Source organism: Tamandua tetradactyla, chromosome 21 (assembly GCF_023851605.1).
Source record: "Tamandua tetradactyla isolate mTamTet1 chromosome 21, mTamTet1.pri, whole genome shotgun sequence".
Taxonomy (NCBI): domain Eukaryota; kingdom Metazoa; phylum Chordata; class Mammalia; order Pilosa; family Myrmecophagidae; genus Tamandua; species Tamandua tetradactyla.
Window position 1 is genome coordinate 1,470,157 of NC_135347.1, and position 25,439 is coordinate 1,495,595.

The 25,439-nt window shown below is 39.7% G+C and overlaps 2 long non-coding RNA genes across 5 annotated transcripts in view; both read right to left on the reverse strand.

Annotated features, from left to right (window-relative positions):
* LOC143665237 (uncharacterized) overlaps positions 1-9,386 on the reverse strand; it is a 36,879-nt gene extending 27,493 nt beyond the window's left edge. Inside the window, exon 1 of the long non-coding RNA XR_013166792.1 lies at positions 8,880-9,386. This is a non-coding gene — a long non-coding RNA (uncharacterized LOC143665237). The remainder of the gene's footprint in view (positions 1-8,879) is intronic.
* A 1,270-nt stretch (positions 9,387-10,656) lies between these two features.
* Positions 10,657-25,439, reverse strand: part of LOC143665238 (uncharacterized) — a 44,582-nt gene continuing 29,799 nt past the window's right edge. Inside the window, exons 3-6 of one of the 4 annotated variants that reach the window (XR_013166794.1) lie at positions 14,394-14,510; positions 12,245-12,413; positions 11,534-11,694; positions 10,657-10,807 (exon numbers count right to left, since the gene is read on the reverse strand). This is a non-coding gene — a long non-coding RNA (uncharacterized LOC143665238). Of the gene's footprint in view, positions 10,808-10,828; positions 11,695-12,244; positions 12,414-14,393; positions 14,511-25,439 lie in introns of those variants that run through there. The other 3 variants (XR_013166796.1, XR_013166795.1, XR_013166793.1) reach the window with 3 other exon arrangements.

Below are 25,439 nucleotides of genomic sequence, written 5' to 3' on the forward strand. Positions count from 1 at the left end.
TGAGCTGGGAAAAGAGATAGTCAAAATATCACCATTGGATTCTTCTAATGCTTTGTTTATATGAAGTGAGTCTCAGAGAATGATGTTTTTGACACCTTTACGTGGTTTTGTAGAATTAGGAGGTATAGAGATGTTGACTGGTTGTTATTAGATACACTGTATACATTTATGAGGGACAGGGATGAGTTGAAGCCTTTAGGTGAGAAGCTTATGTGCTGTATGACAGATGTAGATGTTTCTATGAGTGCCCTGAAGGAAAATCTTATTTCCTGTAGCCTTCCACTTGAGAGCTCTGAAAATCAGACTTATTGTTAGAGGAGCAACTTTACAATGTAAGCAGAAATCTCAGTCTTGCATGGTGTCTGTCATTAAAGTGAGGGCATTGATTTGTAAGGAGTGGGACCCTGAAAAATGGGATGACCACATATGGATTGATAATGATGGTGGTGGGGAGGTTGAAACCATAGGTCATGCTGAGTCTTTTATAGATAAGCCTGTAATAATCTACCCTGAGGACATAGTTGCCCTACCTACAGCCTGCCTTGAGGAGCTGGCCACCCAGCCTCCACCTGAAGGGATTAGACCTAGAGTGATTAATCCTCTTTCACCAGAAGAAACTGCAAGCAAATGCCCTGAAGCAATTGGCTTGGAAGATATTTCTAACTCTTTTCATGACCCACCCCCATGACCACTCATTTCTTCCAGACCTATAATGAGGCTAAAGTCCCAACAGGTCCCAAAAGTTGAGGTACAAAGTATCACCCATGAGGAGGTACATTATACTCCAGAAGAACTGCATGAATTTTCCAGTTTATATAGGCATAAATCAGGATAATGTGTGTGGTAATGGATTTTTAAGGGTGTGGGATAATGGTGGGAGGAATATAAGGCTGGATCAGGCTGAATTTATTGATATGAGTCCATTAAGCAGAGATTCTGCATTCAAGGTTATAGCTCAGGGGGTTAGAAAAGGCATTATCAGTTTGTTTGGATGATGGGCTGAAACATGGATCAAAGGTGGCCAACATTACCTGAGGTTGAAATGCCAGAACTGCCCTGGTATAATCCCCTCATCTGAGGGGATCCAGAGGCTTAGAGAGATTGGAATGTTAGAGTGAATTTATCATGCAAAGCCTGCTCTTACACTTTTTACCAGAACTGTGAGAAATAAATTTGTGAAACTAGCACCATCATTCCTGAAGAGCTCTGTGGTTGCACTTCTCTGTAGGTCAGGTATTACTGCAGGAACTACTGTCATTGAGCTGGAATCCAACACAATGGGGATAACAGGATCCCAAGTTGGCAGAAGCCAGGTGGCAGTACTTAATTGGTAAAGACAAGGTGCATGTGGCTATCATAACGGACAGCAGACTCAAAGCAGGCATCAAAATTATATGACATGCAGAGATTTGTGGCATTGGCTAGTAGATCATGGGCTACCTAGAAATACAATAGAAGGGCAGTCTACTAAATTCTTGTGTGAGCTGTATAAGCAGAAGAGTTCTAGGTCAAATAAACAGAAATCTAACCTGAATTAGAAAATCACAGAGTCATGGCCCCTTAATCAATTTCCAGACTTGAGACAGTTTACAGACCCAGAGCCCCTTGAATGAAGGGGAGCCAGGTCCCTTTGGGGGAGAACCCTGTTACACTGCCACAAATTTATACTGTTAATCTTCCTCTAAGGCTTCCCCAAGGAGACTGATGGCCTTTTACCAGGGTAACTGTGCATTGGGGAAGAGGAAATGATCAGATATTTTGGGTATTGTTGGACACTGGTTCAGAAGTGACATTAATTCCAGGGGACCAAAATGTCAGTCTGGTCCACTAGTCAGAGCGGGGGCTTATGGAGACCAGGTGATCAATGGAGTTTTAGCTCAGATCCATCTCACAGTGGGTCCACTGAGTCCCCAGACTCATTCTGTAGTTATTTCCCCAGTTCCAGAATGTATAATTGGTACAGACATACTGAGTAACTGGTATTATCCCCACATTGGCTCTCTAACTCATGCAGTGAGGGCTATTTTGGTGGAAAAGGCCAAGTGGAAGCCACTAGAACTGTCCCTACTTAACAAAATAGTAAATTAGAAGCAATACTGGAGTCCTTGGAGGATGACAGTGGATTATTGTAAACTCAGCCATGTGGTAACTCCAATTGCAGCTGCTCTTCCAGATGTGGTATCATTGCTTGAGCAAATCAATACATCCCCTGGTACCTGGTATGCAGCTATTGATCTGGCAAATGCTTTTTTCTCAATAGCTGTTAGTAAGGGCCACCAGAAACAGTTTGCTTTCAGCTGGCAAGGTCAGCAATATACTTTCACTGTGCTACCTCAGGGGTATATCAACTCTTCAGCCCTATGTGATAAACTTGTCCACAGGGACCTTGATCGTTTCTCCCTCCCACAAGACATCACACTGGTCCATTATATTGATGATATCATGTTGATTGGACCTAGTGAGCTAGACTTATTGTTAAGGCATTTGCGTGTCAGAGCATGGGAGATAAATCCAATACAATAAGGGGCCTTCCACCTCAGTGAAATCTCTAGATGTCCGGTGATGTGGGGCATGTCAAAATATCCCTTCTGAGGTAAAGGATAAGTTGCTGCATCTGATCCCTCCTATGACCAAAAAAGAGGAGAAATACCTAGTTGGTCTCTTTGGATTTTGGTGACAACATATTCCTCATTTGGGTGTGCTACTCTGGCCCATTTATAGAGTTCCCAGAAAAGCAGCTAATTTTGAGTGGGGGCCTGAACAAGAGGAGGCTCTGCAACAGGTCCAGACTGCTGTACAAGCTGCTTTACCACTTGGACCATATGATCCAGCAGATCCAATGGTGCTAGAAGTGTCAGTGGCAAATAGAGATGCTGTCTAGAGCCTTTGGCAGGCCCCTATAGGAGAATCAGAATGCAGACCCTTAGGATTTTGGAGCAAAGCCTTACTATCTACTGCAGGTAACTACTCTCCTTTTGAGAAACAGCTTTTGGCCTGCTACTGGGCCTTTGTAGAGACTTAATGCTTAACCATGGGCCACCAAGTTACCATGAGACTTGAGTTGCCTATCATGAGCTGGGTGTTATCTGACCCACCAAGCCATAAAGTTGGGCATGCACAGCAGCATTCTATTGTAAAATGGAAATGGTATATACGAGATAGAACCAGAGCAGGTCCTGAAGACACAAGTAAGTTACATGAGGAACTGGTCCAAATGCCCATGGTCTCTGCCACATTACTGTCTTTTTGCCAGAACAGAACTATGGCCTCTTGGGGAGCTCCTTATAGTGAATTGACTGAGGAAGAGAAAACTTGGGCCTGGTTTACAGATGATTCTGCACGATATGCAGGTATCACCCGAAAGTGGACAGCTGCAGCACTACAATCCCTTTCTGGGATGTCCCTGAAGGACAGTGGTGAGTAGAAATCCTCCCAGTGGGCAGAACTTTGAGCAGTGCACCTGGTTGTTCATTTTGCTTAGAAGGAGAACTGGCCAGAGGTGTGTTTGTATACTGACTCATGGGCTGTTGTTAATGGTTTGGCTGGATAGTCAGGGACTTGGAAAGAGCATGATTGGAAAATTGGTGACAAAGAGGCCTGGGGAACAGGTATGTGGATAAACCTTTTTGAGTGGGCTAAAAACATGAACATATTTGTGTCCCATGTGAATATGCACCACAGGGTGACTTCAGCAGAGGAAGGTTTTAATAATCAAGTGACTAAGATGACCCATTCTGTGGATACCAGTCAGCCTCTTTCCCCAGCAACTCCTGTCATTGCCCAATGGGCTCATGAACAAAGTGGTCATGGTGGTAGGGATGGAGGTTATGCATGGGCTCAGCAACATGAACTTCCACTCACCAAGGATGACCTGGCTAAAGCCACTGCTGAGTGCTCAATCTTCCAACAGCAGAGACCCATACTCAACCCCTGATATGGCACCAGCACCGAGGTGACCAGCCAGCTACACGGTGGCAGGTTGATTACATTGGACCATTCCCTTCATGGAAGGGGCGGCAATTTGTTCAAACTGGAATAGACACGTACTCTGGATATGGGTTTGCTCTCTCTGTATGCAATGCTTCTGCCAAAACTACCATCCACGGATTTAAAGAATGTCTTATCTATCGTCATGGTATTTCACACAGCATTGCTTCTGATTAAGGAACTCACTTTACAGCAAATGAAGTAAGGGAATGGCACATGCTCATGGAATTCTCTGGTCTTACCTTGTTCCCCATCATCTAGCTGAATTGATAGAACGGGGGAATGGCCTTTTGGAAACTCAGTTATGGTTCCAACTAGGTGGTAATACCTTGCAGGGCTGGGGTACTGTTCTCCAGGAAGCTGTGTATGCCCTAAATGAGTATACACTGTATGTTACTGTTTCTCTCATAGCCAAGATGTGGGCCCAGGAACCAAGGGGTGGAAATGGGAGTGGTACCACTTACTCCTCGTGACCCACTAGGAAAGATTTTGTTTCCTGTCCCGTTGACCTTGAGCTCTGCTGGTCTACAGGTTTTGGTTCCAGAAGGGGGAGTGCTTCCACCAGGAGAAACAACAATGATTTCTTTGAACTGGAATCTAAGACTGCCACCTGGTCACTTAGGGCTACTCATGTCCCTGGATCAGTAAGCCAAGAAGAGGATTACATCACTAACTATCTGGGGAAATAGGACTGCAGATACATAATGGAGGTAAAGTAAAGTTTTCTTGGAATATAGGAGATCCCTTAGGGGTGTCTTTTAGTACTACCATGCCCTGTGATTAAAATCAATGGAAAACTGCAACAACCCAGTCCAGGCAGGACTATCAATGGTCCTGAAACTTCAGGAATGAAGGTTTGGGTCACCCCCATGTCAGCTGAAGTGCTTGCTGAGGGTAAAGGGAACATGGAATGGGTAGTAGAAGAAGGTAGTGATAAATATGAACTATGACTATGTGATCAGTTACAGAAATGAAGACTGTAATGCTGTTTTGTTCATGTTATAGTATTTAAGTTGTAAGAGTGAATATTATCCAAGGACTTGTTCCCTATTCTGGGGAGATTTAGTGCATTTCTGGTTATATGTGGGACAGTTGAGTATTGTTAGGTGAGGAAAAAAATGTGTCTGTTATTGTTTTCTATTTATAGATAAACTATGGTTTAAGGTGATGTGTATAGCTGCCAAGTTGACAAGGGGTGGACTGTCATGGTCAGGTTCATATGTCAACTTGTCCAGGTGGTAGTACGCGGTTGTCTGGTCAGTCAAGCAGTGGCCTATGTGTTGCTATGAGGACATTTCATGAACTTAAATCATGATCACATTGGCTGCATCCATAGCTGATTGCATTTGTAATCAGCTAAGAAGAATGTCTTCTGTGGTGAGTGATTCTTAATCTTATCACCGGAAGGCTTTTAAGGAGGATTTGGAAAAGACAGTCACTCTTCCTGCTTTAGCCAGCCTCTCCTGAGAGTTCATTGAGGACCTTCTTTGGAGCTGCCAGCTTGCAGCCTGCCCTACAGACCTTGGACTATACATCCCCACGGTTACGTGAAACACTTTTATAAATTTTATATTTACAGATATCTCCTGCTGATTCTGTTTTTCTAAAGAACCCTATCTTATACCTCAGACAAAAAGACCAAAGGATCAGGGATTAGCTATTCAATGCCCTACTCTGAGAGGTACCCTGATCGGAAAAAAAGGATTAAAAGTGTAACTCAGCCTGGAATTACACAATAAGATATAGCGCTCTGGATTTCCACTCCTTTTTTTCTGTTTTAGAAAGTTATTGTTTGTGGGGAATGTTGTATGCTGAACTATTAAAAATATAAATGAATATTACCCAGTAGCTATTATGATGGAACTGATTGGATTCCAATCAGTAATAAAATCAAGCAGTTAAAAGAATAGAGGTTTCAGGAAAATAGCATGAAATTGACAGGTTTGTGAAAACATGGAGGTTTACCCATGGATTCAGTTTCCCATCAGAGATATTGAGTCTTTTCCTTCTTCCAACTGCTTGATTTAAAGGTATGTTGTCCAGAGATAAAGGAATCTGGAATATATGATTTCCCCTCAGAGGTAGATGAGAGATCAGATCTTAGGATCATTCTTTGTTCAGGAATGTTAATATCTAGTTAAGACAAATGGACTCTTATCTTCACAAGTCTAGCATAATAGTAGTTCTTGTCTTTCATCTGTGAATTGTAAAGAAAGTGAATCATTTCTCCCTTCTGTTAGCTAAATGCTCCTCAGAAAATTCTGTACTCCCCAAGTGATATTATTAACTATTTCATCTGTCACTACAAGACTTTTAGTTTTTAGATTGTATGGCCTTTATTAAGCACACTCATTTCACATTGTTTTAATTTTTCTCCAGTCTTTTAGTTTTCCTTTTCTCTATCAAATTCACCATTAAAATATACTTATTCTATGATGTCCTCCTCATGTAAACTCTGCTTTGCTATTTTTTTTAATTTTTTATTTTTTGGCATGGGCAGGTACTGGGAATTGAACCTGGGTGTCCGGCATGCAAGTGATATTTTGTTATTTTTATAACCAAAAATAACTTTGCTTTTTAGTTCAAAGCAATATATCAAAAAAGATATAAATTGGTGTCAAAATTTAGAAAATACAGGTTAAAAGAAACTACTCCAAGAAATGAGCACTATTAAATGTCTTTCATTGCATTGTAGATGTTTTTCTATGTACAAATATGGATGAATGTGATTTATACATATACATACATACATTTCAAAATACATGATCTTTCTGGTTTCAGAATTATTTTTTCCTCCAAAAGGAACTTAGTGAATCTTCCCCTGTTCATAAAGCACGTTCCTGAAGAGATATTATTAACCATGGGCTCTGGAGTTGGGTTGGTGTGTCTTTGGGAAGTTACCTAAACTTACTAAGCTTCAGTTATTTCATCTACAAGATGGATTTAATATTGAGAGCTTAATTATAGATTTAGTGTGATGATTAAATAAAAGAGTACATGTAAATTATCTAACGCATACAAGCATTAAATAGATATTAACTATTACAATCTCCCTGTCATCAAAGGTGTCTGTGCTTTGACCCTTCCTACAGGTTGGATTAAAAACTGATTTGTCCATGCAACGGGGACAGAGGAGGCTGCTTTTTTTGTTTTTAATTACTTTTAGAAATAATCTTAAAAATGTGTTTGGTAATCTAATGGTGTTACAAAGAGAACTGTGTATAGCTTTCTTGATGTGGTTAGCCTGTATTAGTGGGTTCTGATTCACTTATCTGCAAGGTTAAGGGTTGCACTGTCTGAGTGATTGTTTATAGCTGAGAGTGAAGTATGTTTATTATTGGATTAGATTAACTTTAGCATTCAGGAGACAATAGAACTTTGGTGGCTTGCGGTTGTGGAAATTTAATTTTGGCTGAATGGGGCCATTAATGATCAACAAAAGAACGACATGCTCGAACTCATCTTAACAGCTAGGCTCCCCACTGTGTTTCTAGAAAGGCAAACGTCATGGCAAATTAAATCACATCTAATTCAAAGCAATAGTTATTGCAAACTGGTCATACAATTGATTCTTAATCTCATGCCTGTTCTCTTTTGTAGCAAGGAGATGTTTAAAAGCATGGCAGGTAGCAGCACAGTTCTGGGACTGAATCCATGTTTTGCCAGTAAAACCAGCCCATTCTTTGATTAAGGTGCCAGAAATAACAAAGAGTTCTTTTCAAAGAATGACTGTTTTATACTTATATCTTGTTTTCTCTTTAGGTTTACATTTATGATAACCCTACGTTGATTCGAAAGTTGGAATTTGTTAAGGCACAGAGAATTATTTTTTATGCCTAAATTGAATCTGCCAACTCAAGTTTTATGCTTTATACATGAAAACTGAACAAGAATAAGGTACAGATTAAGTGTAAAAAAAATACAGGTTTTTAAACGAACAAAATTGACACATATGGACATTTGGAAGGTAAATGGAAAATCTTTTATAATTCTAAGTGATTGCGTCAATACTTTGATACTGGATGGCCTATTTTTGTGGCACTGAGTCTAATTCTTTTCTTTATATCAAAGGGAAGTTTCATCTGCAACATTACTGTGCCAAAATGAAAATAGGGAGCACTTTGTGTAGGTTAATGTCTCTTTCTACTATACCACATAGCTTCTTTTATGAATTATGAAGGATCAGCAGGTGTAAATTTTGAAATGTGATGACACTGTGCATAAAAAGTAGTAAAGTAAAATTATCTTTTATTAAAATCCTTCAATTCTAGCAAATTTATGGATGTCATTGATGATGTCAATTCCCCTGTCCTGTGTTTGTCTTTTGTCTGAAAACTGAAAAGCTCAGGTTTTTGTGACTTCCCATGCAATATGGTTGAGATGTTTTCTTTTAGTGAAAAATCAAACAATGTTTTTCAAGAGCAACCATAAAAGAAGCTTCTGTCTATGGAGTTGGTCAAAAGTTCAGCTGTGGTGGATTGAATTTTGTTCTTCAATTTAGGCATGTTCTTAATGAAATCGGCATTTCTCTGGTTGTTCTAGTCTGTCCAAGTTGCAAAATGCAACATGCCAGAGATGGATTGACTTTTTATAAAAGGGGATTTATTTCGTTAAAAACTTATAGTTCTTCAGAGGAAAGGCAGCTAAGTTTCATCTGAGGGTCTCTCTTAAATGGGAAGGCACAGGGCAATGTCTGCTGGCCTTCTCTCCCAGCTTCTGGGTTCTACCCACTTTCCCTGGGGTGATTCCCGTCTGCATCTCCAAACATCTGGGCTGAGCTGCGAGGAGTGCTGAGATGAGGTGTGCTGCACTGCTTGGGCGGTGCTACATTGAGCTCTCTTTCTGACCTCTCTCTTTTAAGCCTCCAGCAAATTAAATTAAACATCACTCACCGTGGAAGGCACTCCCCTTAGCTGACAGCAGATGTAATGAGCCATAGATGAGTTTCACGTGTTGATGTCCGCAGAGCTAGGCACCATCAGCTGGCCAGGCTGACACCTGAACCCAACTACCACACTGGGTGTGAGCCCACTGTGACCGGATTTCTTGAAGATGTTATAGGCTGTTAAGGTGTGGCCCAACTGAATGGGGCTTGGTTTTAATCTGGATTACTGGTGACCTTTATAAGCAGAAGAAATTCAGACATAGTTTGAGAAATCCGTGGGAGGAGTCGGAATCCGGAAGTCAATGGAAGCTGGAAGAGAAAGGAGAAGAGTTTGCCCTGTGATGTGAGGCAGGGATACAAGCCAAGGTACCCCAAGAATCACCAGCAGCTAGCACCAGAATACTATAGCATTTTGGGAGAAAGAACTGTTTCAGGCTTCTCTTAGCCTCAAAACCATGTGCCAATATTTCAGTTGTTTTAGCCAACTCACTATGTAGTGTTTATGACAGCAACTTCAGGAAAATGAAGACATCAACTATTAGCATTTTATTCATCATCCTATAAATTAGTAATATACTGATACATCATCTTTCACCATTCTTCATTTTTCTATCTATTATATGTATATATTTATTTATATTCAGGGTAAAAAATCATGGCAGAGTTCACTGCTAGGGAAACCACAGACATGCTCAATGGCCATTTGCTACCACCCCTGTCCTTTTCTATTGTGTGCAGATGTTTCAATATGTTCCACAGCCCCGGGGAGACATTAGGTCTAATGGACAGGCCTGACCTTATCTTGAACCTGAAACCTGGAACAAGCATCCCCAGACGCTTATCAGGGCAGGAATTCTCAGGGCCCCCTCCCCCTGGGGTGGATAAATACTTCCCACTCAAACAGCGCAGGGTCCCTCTGCTCAGACGTGAAGTAGGGTGTGTGGAGCTGCCTTGCACAGACCCTGACTGAGCAGTTTGGCCTTCCTGGGGGACCCACGGCGAGGAGATCTCTTCCTTTGCTGTTTTCGGACCTTGTGCTATGTAAGTAATGAAGTGGTCATTTGCTGAAAGCTTCACTTGTGTGTGAGCCTGTGTTCCCACAGAGCACCATATAACAGCACTCTTCCTTTATAATTGAACTTTCTGGTGCAAAACACTGTACTAGTAACTGAAAATCAGAATTTAGAACCTCAATAAATAACAATCTTATAGCTTGTAAATAATATTTAAAAAAGTATACCAGTTATAAGATCTCAAGATTTTACTTTAATTTATTATAAATTCAAGTTTAGAGGTAAGCTCTTTTGTTTGGATGGTGCTTTCCTTCTGATTATCTTTAAATGTTTAATATAATATAATATATATTAATATAATATTTAATATAATTTATTGATGCACCGTATAGCCTGTGTATTCCCAAAGCACATGTCAACATACCATACAATTTTACTTGCTGAGAAAGCATATTTTCCCCTGAAATATATATCCTTGTATGCTGCATTAAGTTTATGAAAAACTAAGTGTGAATGGGACTATGCTGTCAGGGAAACTTGCATTCATATTCAAACTTAGCCTGTTACTTTCTCACCATAAAACGAGTTACAGGATGTATTTGGGTGTTTGTTTCCCCATTAGTAAATGGGGCATGTGAGGAATAAAATATGTACAGCTGGGGGCATAGAGGAAAACCTCAGTATGTGCTGGTTTCCTTTCTGTGATGGAGGAAAAGAGTTCAGATGGGCCTGGAAGTACCAGGCTTCCTGGGATCAGATTCTCGCCTGCCCTTCACCATCAGGCCATTTGGAAGTTTAGGACTGAGATGCTGCACTCTGCAGCTTGAAGAAAGGGTGAGCACATCCTTATCTTTTCCATTGAAGATCTTCCTTTGGGGGTCATGCATCTATTTGACAATCTTAGTGATGCTATAGATACACTCTAAAGGAAAGAGAAGGCACATGTAGTCTCACCACCATTTGCATTTGTCTTTATGACATTCGCAATCTCTCTAGGGGATTCACATTACAAGGTTAACAAGTTCCCTTCTAGAATTTTATACAGAGTGGTACTTGTAAGAACAAAGAGTAAACATAGCTAAATGGATGAACAAGTGCTGTAATGAAATTCACATTTAACAAAGTAATGGTTATTAGAGGTTGATGGACAGAGAGACCACCTTGGGACTATTCTATACGAACACAAGAATTATGCCAGTGAACTTAATCTACATATTTGCCTCATAGTATTGTGGGAAGTGAGTAGGAACTAATTATATTCAGAACTGGCATTTATTATATTCTGGGCACAGTGATAGATGCTTTACATTCATTGTCTCTAAATATGGGTCTGTTATGAGGTGAGGGTGGCAGGAGGGCCATTTAGCCTTTCTTTCATACTCAGTCTTTAAGGACCCCAAATTTAGACTTTTGTTGTTATTTCCAAATTAGTTTATATGTACAGACACAGTGATGCACTAACAGGCTCTAAGAACCTATTTATTGTGCAAATTTTTTTTTTTTTGGCTTTTAAAAAGAGAATTTATTAAGTTGCAAGTTTACGGTTCTAATGTCATAAAAATGTTCAAATTAAGACACCAACAAGAGGTTACGATCACTCAAGAAAGGCTGATGCTGTCCATAACCCCTCTGTCAGCTGGGTAGTTACGTGGCTGGCATCTGCTGGTCCCTTGCTCCTGGGCTCTGTTGCTTTCAGCCTCTGTTCCTGTGGGGGTTCCTCACTTTGCTTCTCCAGCCTGGGTTTCATCTCTTTGTTTCCCTTGGTATCAGGCAGTTTTAAACTTGTGGTGCCTTAAAAGATTATATAACCTGTAGTACAATTTGGATGAATATTTAAAAATAAACCTGAAATTCTCATATGAATAGCAAAATTATATAAATGTTTTATGTACATGTGTACACATATGTTTTTTTTTTAGGTGTTCGTTCATCAATTACCCATTTTGAAAATATCCCACAATTATGAAATATTTTCACATATACTTCTAATCCCAGAAACTTGCAGTGGCCTTCCTTGAGCTGTGAGAGGTCCTTTCCTTACCACAGCAACTCACGGTGCCCCATCCCTGGGCCAGCAGAGAGGGTGGTCCTCACCCAGGTCATCTCAGCGAGGGCTCAGGAGGCCAGGTATGAGGCCTGGGCAGATTGTTCCTTTTATTTGGTGCATGGTCCAGTAATAGAACCTGGGTGTCCCACATGGAAGGTGAGCATTCTACCACTGAACCACCCATGCACCCGGCAGGCTGGTTTTTAACCAGCCCTTCAAATGATGGTGATGCAGGTGAACATCTGAGAACCACTAGACCAAGGAGAAGGAGTCAAGGGCTTGAGGACTCCATGGGGAAGGATTTTGGCTTACCCAGATCACGATTTTGTAGGGTCACTGTGATGCATGGCCTCTGCATGTCCCCGCAGAGGTTCCACGTTTCAAGAGCATCAGCACAATGCGGGCCTCTGGCTTCAACCAGCACCTGAAATACCCGGCTGGTTTTGTGCGGTAAAAGGTAGCGTTCCTCAGCCACCTGACTCTGCAGTGGGAAACAGAACTCATTGCTCAATTGCTCAAAAAAAAAAAAAAAAAAAAAAAAAAAGAGATAGAGAGGTAAGAAGGAAGAGGTGCAAAGGGAAGAAAGATGATTTTCTTGAGGAATCCGTGTGCCTGAACAACTTACTACTTGGTTCATGCCCGGTTAGCACATTCGTGGAAAGGCAGACTGCTATGACCGTTCTCCGGTTGTTTTCAGAGAAAAAAAATGTCGGCAAATGATTAAACAAGACCTGAAGGAAGTAGATTAGATCACAAAGACTGAACTAAAGCAGTGACAAAGCCCTACATAACAGGGCAATTGAAACTCGAAGTAGAACGGAAGCCTGTGTGCTCAGGGCCTCCCAGCCTGTCTTGGTAAGGCAGGTGGGGTTAAGTGTCTTGCTCCAGTTCACGGTCACTGTTCCAGCACGACTACTCTTAAACGGTAGCTAGGAGAATATTACCTGCCTGGAGAATAAGCAGACTAGAAAATTGCTTAGGGCAGGGTCCCTGACGTAGAGTTAATAATATAAAGACAACAGCCAGAGTCTCAGGAAAACGAGGCACAAGTAAGCTAATGTTAATGAACCCTAACAATTGAAAGGACACAAGAAATAGTCAAATAACCAGAACCTTAACTTTTCCTTCCTTTCATCTTTCTGTTTGGTTTTTAGATATGTAAATGTGATGTGAGTTATGGGTGCTACAGCCTTTTCTTGCTTACCAAGAGGAGCCTCACAACAACAGTCATAATAAAGAGTGAACTCTTTGTTTTGGAAATGTCTGCTTGGGAGCTGTACTAATTTATTAACTGTGAACCGTTTTCTGGTCTACTTTTAGAGATAAGCCCGTTGTTTTCCCTTGAATCTTTCATCACTCTTTGACTCTCTGTACTTTACTTTTCCACCATTGAAACGTCTTATTAAAAACTCTGGCGTGTGGGAGTCTTTTTTAAATAAATATTTACATAACGATAAGGATAATCTATCCTTTGAAGTTTGATTTCTTTTCCACCCCACAGAAGCTTTTGTAGCTGTAATTTTAATCAATCTTTGTTTTACATATATCTATTCGTCAGAGATCAAATTTTCTTTCCTCAATTCCCTACTTTGTTTAAAGACCATCAGTTCTGTTACTTCCTTTTAAATATAGATAACATTAAGAAACACATGTTCGCACTAGAAAGATAAAATATATAGAAAATTTATTTAGGTCAAAAGGGGAAGAATAAAGCATCATTTCTACCATCCAATGACAACTGCTGTTGCATTTTTAGTGTTTTACATTACACACTGTTAATATATGTGTATATCTCAAGTATAAAATACACATGGCATTACAGTGTATTCTTTTATTCCTGTGTTTTTATATAATTATTTTTACATTAAGAAAATATCTATATTATCATTTTTAATGCTTGTAGGATATTTCATACTATAGATATACTTTAATCTTATCTCCAACAATAACTAATCCCCAACAATTCTGTTGGACATCTGGTTTGTTTCCAGCCTTTCTCTATTTTAAACAATGTGAAAACATTTCTATAACTTAATCTTGGCATAAACCAGTTTCATTTCTGGATCATCCAGAAATGAATTTCTGCCACTTCGTATATCTAAAATATACTATTCTCTTTAAATGTATCAATGTTTTCACAAGGTTTATTAGTAGATTTCAATTTACGAATTCAACAAACACATGTTTATTTTTACCATATGCAAGTATTCTAGCTTTCCTTGCAAGCAAAAGTCTCATCCATTAAACTGATGGGTGCTGTGGATGTGGTCAGTAATTCTTTATATAGAAAAAAAGACATGCAAGCACATGTAGTTTTTCTTGCTTGCACCCATCAGCTTTAAATAACAACCCTCAGTGATTACCTGGAAGCTTTAGTGGAACCCACAACACAGTTTTACCTCCTCATCAATGGAGTAAGTGGAGAAAAGTGAGAGGAGAGTTCAGAAAGAAGTTTGCTCACCTGCTTCTCGCTTGGGAGAACTTAGGGCTCCCCTGGTTGTCTTCAGCAATAGAGAGCCAAGCCTCGAGGCCCTCTTCAAGTGACTGCCTTCTTTTTGTCATGACGAAACAGCTTCTCCTATGGAGCATTAGGCATTTGGCCAATATTGCATTAATTAGGAAAGATGTGCCTGAGTTGTTCTCTTATTTTAAATGCACTTATATTCAATCTATTCAGGACCAAACCTTCAAACTTTAAATCCTTTGTTTGTTCTATCACTTATTGCCTCACCCTAACTAGCATTCATTTCTTATAAGCCATTAAAATAAATACCCTTTAAAATTCAATGGATGCCAGTTGACAATTTAAATCATTTCTCCAAAATAGTTTATTTACAATCGCTACAATAATTTATCAAAATTAATGACTCCAGAAATATTTTAGAAAACTAGAAAATATTTTGCTAGGGATGTAAGAGGGATTTAAAAATATCGTCTGGGATTTGAACGCATTATGATCCAGTTTTCCAAGTAGGTGAGCTATTCTATTCTTATTCTTGAGGATGTTACAGTTTAGAGACTGGTGTTTCAGGAGCATAAAAAGAATTACGATACAAGGCAAATGTAAAGGCTTATAGGAGGTCAGAGACTGAGGGACCGGAAAAACCTCCGCGGCTGAGGACACATTCCTAGTGCCCTTGGAAATGTGGGTAAAGTTTAGCTTTATTGGGGTGAAGGAGACGGGTATAGGCATGGGTTTGTGTGTCTTCAAAGGCAAGGAAGCAGAGAGCTGCCAGGTGTGTTCGGTAAACTGAATCATTCACTTTTTCCAGGGGGCAAGATCATCATGTCTTTAAAAGTCAAGCTGAGGTTTTTGCATTTGATTATTGAGGCATTAGGAAGGAGGTCATGTGATTGGGCTATGCTTGGAAAAGTGGTGCTTGGAATGGACTAGAGTGGGGACACGAGTTAAAGGGGTCCTAAGAGGACCTGAACTAAAACTATGGAAGTAGGACTCTTTCCTGAGGAACATCAAATGTACAGCCTGTGGCACTGATTAAATGAACCTGGGAAGAAAGATTAGTTTCTTGGGGTCTGGGCAAATGATAGTGTCATTAATAGAGATAGAGAGGTAAGAAGGAAGAGGTACAAAGGGAAGAAAGGTGATTTTCTTGAGGAAATTCTAGGGAGGGTGGTGGTAGTGTGTAGAGACAGGAAAAGTCAGAAAAAAAGGTAGCTAAGAAGTAATCAAGGGAAGCTGGGCAAGTTATCGCCATCCATTGAAGGGAAGTTAAAGAGTTCGTTTATTCATTCAATAAATATTTATTTAGCCTACTATGTGCTTACATGGTACTGGCAATGGGATAAATTAATGAACAAAACAAGCATAGTCTGCCTCATGAACCTGGAATAGGGGAGGATACATATTTATCAAATAATCTCAAAGTGATTTTTAAAATAATTTTATTAATAAAGACAATCAACATACAGCACAAACATTCTTAATGTATGAACATTCCATACTTGGTGTGCAATCAGTGGCTCACAATATCATCACATAGTTGTATATTCATCACTATGATCTTTCTCAGAACATTTACATCACTCCAGAAAAAGAAATAAAAAGAAAAAAGAAAAACTCATACATATCATATCCCTTACCCCTCCCTCTCATTGACCACCAGTATTTCCCTCTACCCAATTTATTTTAACATTTGTTCCCCCTATTATTTATTCATTTTTAATCCATATTTTTTACTCATCTGTCCATATCGTAGATAAAAGGAGCATCAGAACAAGGTTTTCACAATCACACAGTCACATTGTGAAAGCTATATCATTACACACTCATCTTAAAGAAACATGGCTACTGGAAACAAAGCTCTGCAGTTTCTGGTTCTTCCCTCAAGCCTCTCTAATACACCTTAAACTGAAAAGGGGTTATCTATATTATGCATAAGAATAACCTCCAGGATAACCTCTTGACTCTGTTTGGAATCTCTCAGCCACTGACACTTTATATTGTCTCATTTTGCTCTTCCCCCTTTCAGTCAAGAAGGTTTTCTCAATCCCTTGATGCTGAGTTCCAGCTCATTCTAGGATTTCTGTCCCACATTGCCAGGGAGGTTTACACCCCTGGGAGTCATGTCCCATGTAGGGAGGGGGAGGGCAGTGAGTTTGCTTGTCATGTTGGCTGAGAAAGAGAGGCCACATCTGAGCAACAAAAGAGGTTCTCTGGGGGTGACTCTTTTTTTTTTTACATGGGCAGGCACCGGGAATCGAACCCGGGTCCTCGGGCATGGCAGGCAAGCATTCTTACCTGCTGAGCCACCGTGGCCTGCCCTGGGGGTGACTCTTGAGCCTAATTTTAAGTAGGCTTAGCCTATCCTTTCTGGGGATAAGTTTCATATGAACAACCCCAAGATTGAGGGATTAGCCTAATGATTTTGTTGTCCTCACTGCCTATGAGAATATCAGGCCTTCTCCAAATGGGGAAGTTGAATTTTCCCTCTTTCTCACCATTCCCCCAAGAACACTTTGCAAATCCTTTTTTATTCATCAAAGTGATTTTAATATAAGCTCTAGACAAGTGTTATGAAGGGAACATACAGAGACTAAGAGGAGTAAGAGGGGATCTGATGTATTCTGGTGGAGTGGTTAAGGAATGCATCAGTTGGAAGAGGAACTGAGCACTGAAATATGCTGAAATGGCAAAGGGGTAAGCACAGAGGAGAGAGAGCAAGAGGCTGAGGGAACAGCTTAATGACAAATGTAAGAGCTCTGATTGAGGGATTGGTGGAGGCATGGTTAGACATGGCCCATTGCAGGGGTCCGAAAAAATCCAGACTTAAGAAGAAGTCTTCCTTTTTTTGTATTCTTGGTAGATTAAAAAGGCAGATAATGAGTGTGAGTGGCAGGGAGGAGAAGCCAGTGCATGTGGAAGGAAAATTGCAGATTTTAGGAGTTACCTTGCTTTATGCCAAATTAATAAATATAAACCCAGTGATTATCAACTCTAAGTGGCTGTTTTATTTTACCAAATATCCTGAAATATATTTCTTGGGGACTGATTTTTCAACCTGCAGCTTTTAGTGGGCATGCCTCATTTTAAATAGCAGTTGTATTTTTGGAGAATTGTGGTTAATTCATGTTTTTAAAATTGACTCATTTAAAACACGGCAGGAAGTATGCTTTTTAAGAGAAACCTATGGTGCATTCTTTTTGTAGAGTACAGAATCATTTTTGGAAAACGTATGCTTTGTAAATCTCTCCTTAGTGGAAAGGAAGGATGGTACAACAATAATGAGCAATGCACATATTCGTATATACTTGGTGTTCAGTAAATAGCAAGTAAGGCCCTTTGGAAACAAGAGCAACTTCCTTTAAATTCTCTGATTTGTAAGTATTTTAGAGGAAAAGCCCTATCCGTTCCTCATATCTTATTTTTAGCAAGCTCCTCAATGTAAACATTCTCTGGTTTCATCTTAATTGGTGATCACAACTTCTCAAGAATTATAAGGTGATAGTTTCACGGGGATGGTCCAGATGTTTTTGCACTTTTGTTTCTTCATGTTCTTTTGTGAGTAGCTGCTCAGGAAACAAAATCTCTGTGGAAAGAGGCAACATCAATCTCCTTGATGATGTCTTCTCAGGGAGCTGATGTGATAGCACTACTGCAACATGATTCTGCTCTTGTGGAATTGTGTTGCCGGGACTTCCAGGGTGACACTTTGCAGACACTTCCCTGGAGAATTATTGTGATGCTTTTTTATTCTTTTAGTGTTGACTTCTAGGTTCACTTGATGTGGAATTTATTGAGAGAAGAGGGACTTTTTCCAATTGTTCATCTTCCTCGGAGAATCATAGACTTCTAAGAGAGTTCTTCTGTCTAGTCTAGGGCATGGCATGACAGATATTTATGTTTAATGCAGAATAAAACACAAAATACACTTAACCTTTATTCAGTCTGAATTATAAATTTTTTTTGTGCTTTCAGTTACAGTGGATTATATTAATAACCTGCATTGTAAAAATGTCAAGACTATTTTCTGTCTCTTGGAATGATTATTTATCTGCAAAATGCATAGGGTTTATTTTAACACTCTTGACAAGGAGAAGAAAAATGCACCTTTTAGTGAAACATTCACTTTTCAAGCAGTTTTTCTAGATTAGTTAAAAAATATATAAAGATGACACAGGGAAGTATCTAAATAATACAATCTGAAATATTCCTTCCCTCTCTCTTCCATTTGAACATAGAGAGGACAGATAAGACTTTTTTTATCCTCTTTATTTACAGCTGTATTGTCACATTGATTTTATTGCCTGTAAGCAGGATTGTTATTTTAAAAGAATAAATGAAATGTTGAAACACGTATAGAAGGAAGAAAAAAAGCCTCAGTGTTGTCTATACATGCCCATCTGAGAGTACATTCTTCCTGGATACAAGACAATAAAGTACTAGATTAGAGATTCTGAGCTTTCTTAATTGAGTCTTGACTTGGGTGTGAATCCCATGAAGAATTAAAGTGAAAAGTTGCATTTATTTCAGAGTTCATAATGCTGGCAAATTTTTATGAGCACCTATGCTTTGACAGTTGTTGGATGCTGTGTGTGTGTGTGTGTGTGTGTGTGTGTGTGCGTATGCATGTAATAACTGATAATTCATTCAGTTTTCAATGCTCAAGTCAGCTGAACGATCTTGGGTTCTCTCATATAGATGGAAATGGCACCATTTAAAAAATGCACCACGTATTCCTGCTGGCAGGAGTCAAGATCTGGATTACTGCACCAATTCTCTGAGTTGTGTTTCTATCGTCAGGTCTTCCCTACTCAGCTCTTCCTGCATAACATTGCCAGATTCCTGTTTCTAAAGCATTTTGTTGATCCTTCTCTCAAGAACCCATACTTGGTTTATAATGCCTATAATGGTGAAGTACATTTATTCCAGCTTTCAGAACTTCCATGACCTTGTTTTTGCCTTAGTCATGCAATGTATGTGATCTCCATATAGCAAAAAATGAACCTGTTTGACCAATTGTGAAATCTCTCTAGCTCACTGGTCTTCCTTTGCCAGTATACGTTACATGCATTCCTAATTTCTTCCTTTGCTCATTCTCTCCTTTTACTTTTCCCTTGATGCTGAGCGCCTCCTTCATCTGTCCAACTTCTTACCCATCTTCACCCACACCTGCCAGTGGGTCGGCATGGATGCCTCTCACTATGGTGGGATTAGGGTTGATGGGTTGGCTATCTTGTGTTAAATAGCCAATGGATCACAGTGCAGCTAAATTTATATGAAGAGAAGTGAGCAGTTATCCTTAAATATAAGTAGAAAAACAAGCAAAAGGGAAACCAAGCTTAGAAGCTAAACTAAAATGTGAAAAAGACAACCGGGAGTTTTTTGAGAATGGTTACTCTTGGAAAAAGGAGATGGAAGCCTACTATACATCTCTTCTTGAACATCAGAACTGGTCAAGGTGTACGGCTCTTTGTCACAAAGGATTCCCAAGGGAAAGCTCACTAGTAGATCACAACAGAGGTTTAAGGCTTTTGTGAGCATTTATATTGGTTTTTAGTCATCTGCATTCCCATGATTCTTTCATACATCCCCCAACATTAGGGGCTCAGTTCTATCTGCTGTAATGAGAGAGAGTTAAAATGTATAGCTAATCTAGAGCTACTGGCTGGATGACATAATGGGAAATAGAGCAAAATAGTATCTGGATGGGTGATTACATCTCAGCTTTGATTCTAGCTTTGTAGATCCAGAGACTCCACTTTCATCAAGATATATAGAAGTTAATATTCTTCCAGGTTTTAATTCACACTATTCAAATTCCCGAGAGGCAGCTGTGTGAATCAGAATGTCAGCTTATTAATTTATAGTGGTGATATTCCTTTCCAGGGACCAGAATGCTCCCATTGGCCATTTGGGCATTCCCAAGATTTGGGAAATCTGAGTGAAGGTCTGGGGGTTGCCTGAGCACAGAATCAGAGTAAATGCAGTAGACCATCTTGAGGAGTATTTCATTCAGACCAGGAAAAGGGTGGTGAACTAAAGAGAAGTTAATCATACTAATGCAAAGAGATGAACTGGAAACATGTGTCTTTTCCCCTGTAAGAATTAGGGAAAAGCAATTTGACTTGTAGAATATTTGATAGTGAAACTTAGGGAGGAGGTTGAGGAGACATAATAAGGCCATTAAATATTACATTTCAGAGTAACAGGAGCAATATTCCCCTTCAATGGAGAGAGTTGGGTTTATGTTTTTAGAAGATATTTTCTTTGTGTGTGTCCAGTGTTGAAATGTTTTAGATTTTAGATCCTCCAGGAGTAGCAGCTACAGCTCACCCCTGTGGACACTTTCTATAGCATATCACTGTACAAAGTCCACTGACATTCACAGCTTGGAGCTGTAGAATTGCAAGACAGAAGAACTGAGAGAGCAGGCACACAGGAGGAGATGCAGATCCAGGGGAAAGGGGAGTGGGGTGGCTGCTCCAAATGGTGGCATTGGGATGTGAGTGGGCGAAAGGTTGTGGGAAGTAATGGAGGAAGAATGAAGAAGAGGATGAGAATGGTGCAAGTGGAATATCCTCAAAACGTGTGGGAAGCACATCTTTCAAGCCCATTCCTGGAGGTCTTGCCTCTCTCTGTTGATATTAAGAGAAGCAAGTAACTAACCAGAGGCAAATGGCTGATTTACCACTGCCTCTACTCCAGCCATGTACCATGGGACACTGGATTCTATGTGACTTTTTAAAATGCAATTTTATTGAGATATATTCACATACCATAAAATCATTGCAAGTATACAATCGGTGGCTCACACTATCATTATACAGTTAGGAATTCATCACCACAATTTTAGAAATTTGTATTACCCCAAAAATAAAAATAAAAAGAACACCCAAAACATCCAATACCTCCTAACCCCCCTACTATTTATTTGTTTTTGCATTTATTTGCTTACTCATTTGTCTGTACTCTGGATAAAGGGAGTGTCAGTCACAAGGTTTTCACAATCACACAGTCACATGATAAAAGCTATATAATGCATAAGAATAACCTCCAGAATGACCCCTTGATGCTATTTGAAATCTCTCAGCCACGGAAACTTTGCTTCATTTCTTTTCCCCTTTTTGGTCAAGAAGGTTTTTTCAGTGCCATGACTCCATGAGAGTCATGTTCCATGTTGCCAGGGAGATTTCCACTTGTGGGAGTCATGTCCCATGTAGGAGGGAGGGCAGTGAGTTTATTTGCAGAGTTGGCTTAAGAGAGAGGCCACATATGAGCAACAAAAGAAGTTCTTTGAGGGTGACTTAGGAATAATTACAAGTTGGCTTAGCTTCTCTTTTGCAGGAATAAGTTTTATGAGGGCAAACTGCAAGGTTGAAGGCTTGGCTTCTTAAATTGGGTGTCCTTAATTCTTGAGAGAATATCAGGAATTCTCCAGGTGGAGAAGTTTAATACTTCCACACTTTTCTCTAGTCCCTCAAGGGAACTTTGCAAATAATTCTATTTTATTTTCTCCTCAAATTACTCTTGGGATGTATTGGGGGATTACATTAACTTATACAAAATAGCAAGATTTCAGCCTTTATTCAGGGTTCCGTGTAATTATATTGTTTGATTAAACTTACCATATAGGTTAAATTAGATAGTGTGCTACAGAAAATATAAAATTTGTACCAAATAAACATCTTTTCCCTTGTTCTCACACAGAAGTTGAAATTTTAAAATACAGCCAATCTCATCCTTTACCCTTTAGTCTGATTTACCTTAATCATAACCTCACTGCTAATTAAAGTCTAATCTCTTTTCCAGCTTCTTTAGAACAGTTGTTGTATGGAGTAATGCTGACACTCAGAGTTGCAGAACTCTTACTCTGAGTCTCAGGAGTCACAATGATACCCAAATTTTCAGGGAAAGACCAGGCTATACATAAAGAGCTCAGCATCTCAGAGTTTAAAAATAACAGTTGAAATTCAGTAATAGATGTGTGTGCTGGTTAGAAATGGTGTATGTACCCTTGAAAAGCCATGTTTTAATCCTAACCCCACTTTGTAAAGGCAGCTCTTTCTTCTAATCCCTATTCTGTACTGTATGTTTAAAACCGTAATTAAATCATCTCCCTGAAGATGTGATTTAATCAAGAGTGATTGTTAAACTGGATTAGCTGGAGGCATTTTCCCAGCCATTTGGGTGGGTCTTGATTAGTTTCTGAAGTCCTATAAAAGAGGAAACATTTTGGAGAAAGATTTCTGAGAGAGCAGAGAATGACATAGCTATGAGAAGCAGAGTCCACCAGCCAGTGAGAGAGCCCGGGTTTAGCCCTGATCCTTGGAGAGGGTGGAGCCAAGAAAAAGGTGGTCTCTCCAGTGTCCCCCAAGGTTGTGTTTGGAGAGAGGCAGGCCTCTGCGTAGGCCCTTGGAAAGGGTGGGACTACTGCTTTCAGAAGTCCCAAAGATAAATGACTCTCAGACTTTGAAATCTGGTGGACTTTGCCCTGTGGGTTTTCAAAACTGTATGGGTCCAGTGACCCCTGTGTTCCTTCCTCCTTATGGAAATGTGTATATATATCTTATGACTGTTCTTCCTTTGTATATTGGTAGCAAATAACTTGTTATGAGTTTTCAAAGGTCTGGAGACAGAGGAGAATTTGCCTGAGAACAGATCATGCTTGTATCTAACTTTGATGAGATTTTGTGCTGGTTTTAACCTGTATTGCACTTGATTGTTACTGAAATGCCTTGAAGTTTTCTGATATTGTGATGGAATTAATATATTTTGTATATGGGGAAAACATGTCTTTTCTAGGGTCCAGAGGGTGGAGTGTGCTGGTTTGAAATCATGTATGTACCCTAGAAAAGCCATGTTTTAATCCTAACCCCCTTTGTAAAGGCAGCCATTTCTTCTAATCCCTATTAAGCACAGTATGTTTGAAATTGTAATTAGATCATCTCCTTGGAGATGTGATTTAATCAAGAGTGGTGGTTAAACTGGATTAGTTGGAGGCATTTCTCCACCCATCTGGGTGGTTCTTGATTAGTTTCTGAAGTCCTGTAAAAGAGGAAACATTTTGGAGAAAAAGAGATTTCTGAGAGAGCAGAGAATGACATAGCCATGAGAAGCAGAGTCCATCAGCCAGTGACCTTTGGAGATGAAGAAGGAAAAAGCCTCTTGTGGAGCTTCATGAAACATGAAGCCAGGAGAAGAAGCTAGCAGATGATGCCATACTCACCATATGCCCTTCCAGATGAGAGAGAAGCCCTGACTGTGTTTGCCATGTGTCCTTCCACTTGAGAGAAACCTTGAACTTCATCAGCCTTTTTGAATCAAGGTATCTTTCCCTGGATACCTTTGATCAGACATTTCTATAGACTTGTTTAATTGGGACATTTTCTTAGCCTTAGAACTGTACACTAGTAACTTATTAAATTCCCCATTTTAAAAGGCATTCGTTTCTGGTATATTGCATTCCAGCAGCTAGCAAACTAGAACAATGTGACTGCTATAAGAGCTTATAGTCTAGGAACCTTTACAATAAACCTTATTAAACATTCTGTACTCCTTAATTGTTGAGTGCCCAATCTCTGCCCACATTCTATTCCCTGATAACCTATGCTCTCAAAGTTAATTCTCAAAGTTTACACATTATAGTTAGTCCATATTAGTGAGGCCTTACAATATTGTCTTTTTGTTTCTGGCTTATTTCCCTCAATATAATGTACTTAAGGATCATTCACCTTGTTGCATGATTTCATTCCTTCTTGCAACCACTCAATATTCCATTGTATGCATATACCACAGTTCACCCTTCTGTTCATCAACTGATGTACCCTTAGGCCACCTGCACCTAGTGCAACTGGTAAATATTACCATCGTAGATACCAGTGTGTAAATTTCCATTCATGCCCCTGCTTTCAGTTCTTCCAAGTACTTACCTAATAACAGGGTTGCGGTATCATATGGCAATCCTATATTTATCCTCCCATGGAAAACACTGACCTCCAAAGGGTTTTCACCGTTCTACTTCCGTACCAACAGTGACTAGATAATCTCACTCTCTCTCCACATTTTCTCCAGCACTTGTATCTTTCTTTTTATTTTTAAACAGTTTTATTCACACACCATGCAGTCCATCCTATGTAAACAGTCAGTGGCTCCTGGTATAATCATATGGTTGTCCTTGATATAAAGACATTTCCATTATTTCCACAAAGAAGGAAGAGGGAAAAAAATGAATGTAGTCATTCAAATCTCTGAGGCTCTACTCATTTTTTTCATTCTTTTCCCTACTTTCCTTCTATGGGTAGGATTTCCTATGACCTGTCCTCTATCTAATTCACTAATCCTTTATTCTGCCTCTACAAATCTGTTGTTGTATATCTCCACTGTGTTTTTTCATTTCTGCTATTGTGGCTTTCATTCCCATGAGTTCTGCCGTTTGTATTTTCAAGCTTTCAAGTTCTTCTTTATAGTTGCCCATTGTCTTTTTTATATCCTTCCTCTCTTTTGCCATAGCTTCATCCAACTCATTGATTTGCTTTAGAATATTAGTTTGAGCATTTTAAAATTATTTATTTCAACTTCTGTATCTCATTTGAAGATACAGAATTCCCTTTAGGGAATTATTTCCTTCAGCTAACTAGGTACATTATCTCTCGTACATACCTTAACTCTGTCCTTGCCTGGGTGAGTGCTGACAACTGAAATTGACTGAGGCTTTCTTTAATGACTGCTGAAAAACTTAAAAAAAAAATCCTTTTCAAAGCCAGTGCCTAGCCCTCTGGGTTCACCAATCAAGAGCCAGAGTCAGTACCTGGCTCTGTGTGTCCCTTTTCTTGGGGGCATAGACCTTTTCCAGTATTTTGAACTTAGCCAACTCCAAAAGCCTTTTCTTTTTCTATCTGCCCTGCGTTCTTTCTGCCTGGAGAGAGGTTCCCTTTGTGCTTACTCCAGGTTTATCTGTGTTAGGAGCTTGTCTTCAGCTGCTCACATTTGTTAATTAAGTCCACAGTTGGAGTTTGCTTGAGCTCAGTTTGCCTAGCTCCTGGTAGA